Genomic DNA, 2171 nt, shown 5'->3' with positions numbered 1-2171 from the left:
AAGCAATACTATTTACAATAGCCAACCACAAATTGAGATACTTGGGAGTAAACCTAACTAAAGATACAAAAGACCTATACTAAGAAAACTACAGAGCTTTTCTGCGAGAAACAGTGAAAGACCTAAAGAAATGGGGAAACGTGCCCTGTTTATGTATAGGAAGACTCAATATTGTGAAAATGACAATCCTATCAAAAGCCATCTACATGTTCAATGCAATTCCAATCCAGATACGAAATTCATTTTTCAAGGAGATTGAAAGGGAAATTGTCAAGTTTATTTGGAGAGGAAAGAGACCCCGAATAGGAGAAAGTCTGGTGGGGGTGTCTCAGCGGCTGAAGGAGGAGGAGCCGCGGGTGGAGATGGCTGCAGCAGAGGCCGCAAGATGCATCGTTTTGTTCTCCTGTGGTCAGGCTAAGAGCAGTGAGAAGCCCAAGGCTAAGGACATGACCATCCAAGGTTTTCTACTTCCACTCCTACACCCACTTCTGCAACCATGAGGAAATGCTGAAGGGTGGGGTGTGCACCCTCATGTACCCCAACTCCACGTTCCACAGTCAGCACCTCTTCAAGGACAAGATGGTGCTGGCCGTGGGCTCAGGCACCAGCATCCTCTGCAGGTTCGCCGCCAGGGCTGGGCCTGCAAAATCTCGGGATCAAGCGCTTCATGATCTCTGGTTACGCCGTGAAGATCGTCCGAGCCAACCAACCAGACCATGTGGAGACCATCATGAAAGGGAAGGTGGACGAGGTGGAGATGCCGGTGGACATGGTGGACATCGACATCGGTGAGTGGAGAGGCTACTGCCTCTTTTACGAGTCCCTGCTCAACACTGCGCTGTATGCCCTACTGCCTCATCTTCCCTGACCGAGCCACGCTGTCCGGGAAAGCCATCGAAGACTGGCAGGACAAGGACTACAAGTTCCACTGGTGGGAGAACATGTACGGCTTCGACATGTCTTGTATCAAGGACGTGGCCACCAAGGAGCCCCTGGTGGACGTGGTGGGCCCCAAGCAGCTGATCACCAGTGCCAGCCTCATAAAGGAGGTAGGTGGATGTCTGCACCGTCAAGGTGGAGGACCTGGCCTTCACCTCGCCCTTCTGCCTGCAAGTGAACCGGAACGACTGTGTGCACGCCCTGGTTGGCCTACTCCAGCATGCCACAAGAGGCCCAGATTCTCCACCAGCCATGAGTTCCTGTCCACACATTGGAAGCAGACCGTGTTCTACACGGAGGACTACCTGACCATCAAGATGCGGGAGGAGTTTCTTCGGCACCATCGGTATGTGCCCCAACGCCAAGAACAACTGCAACCTGGACTTCCCCAACGACCTGGACTTCAACTGTGTGAACTGTCTCCTCCACTGACTACCGGATGCGCTGAGGGTTGCTACCCTCAGGGACCCAGGGCTGCAGTGTTCTTAGGCGGTTTTGGGGCATCCCCTTTCCTCTCTCTCCTTCCCACCAAAGCGGGTTTTACGGGCCAGGGCCAGGGTGGGAGGCCACATCGTGACTATGTTTTTCATAACTTATGTTTTTATATGATTGCATTTATGCCAATAAATCCTCCGGGAGAAGGGAAGAGGCCCCAAATAAGCAAAACACTTATGAGAAGCAAAAATAAAGTGGGAGGCATAGCACTTTCTGACCTCAAAACCTACCACACAGCAGTAGTAATCAAAACAGCATGGTATTGGTGCAATGACAGGCACATAGACCAATGAAAGAGAATTGAGAACCCAGAACTAGACCCAGCTATCTATGGTCAACTGATATTCAACAAGGAAATAAAACCTATCAAATAGGGAAATGACAACCTCTTCAACAAATGGTGCTGGCAAAACTGGACTGCTACCTGCAGAAAGCTGAGACAGGATTCATATCTCACACCATATGCAAAAATCATCTCAAGGTGTATTAGAGACCTGGCATTAAAGCCCCAAACCATAAAGTTCATAAAAGACAAACTGGAATCAAGCTTAGAAGTTCTAGGCTATAGTATAAAGAGACTGCCAAATACAGCCAGGAATGTACAATCTGAACAGGATATAATTGATGAATGAGACCTTGTGTTCATCTAAAACTTTTTCCAACAGGGTGAAAAGAAAACCTACTGACTGGGAACAAACATTTGGTAATACCATCTCAGACAAAAGTCTCATAAGAAA

The 2171-nt window shown here is 48.7% G+C and overlaps 1 pseudogene; it reads left to right on the top strand.

Moving 5' to 3' along the window:
• Positions 1-362: 362 nt before the first annotated feature.
• Positions 363-1371, top strand: LOC102866429 (annotated as a pseudogene).
• Positions 1372-2171: the final 800 nt, after the last annotated feature.

This window comes from Elephantulus edwardii, unplaced genomic scaffold (genome assembly GCF_000299155.1).
Source record: "Elephantulus edwardii isolate Elephantulus edwardi_28Jun2011 unplaced genomic scaffold, EleEdw1.0 scaffold00034, whole genome shotgun sequence".
Classification (NCBI taxonomy): Eukaryota; Metazoa; Chordata; class Mammalia; order Macroscelidea; family Macroscelididae; genus Elephantulus; species Elephantulus edwardii.
Note: the sequence above shows the minus strand (reverse complement) of the source record. Positions and strands in the feature narration are given on the sequence as shown.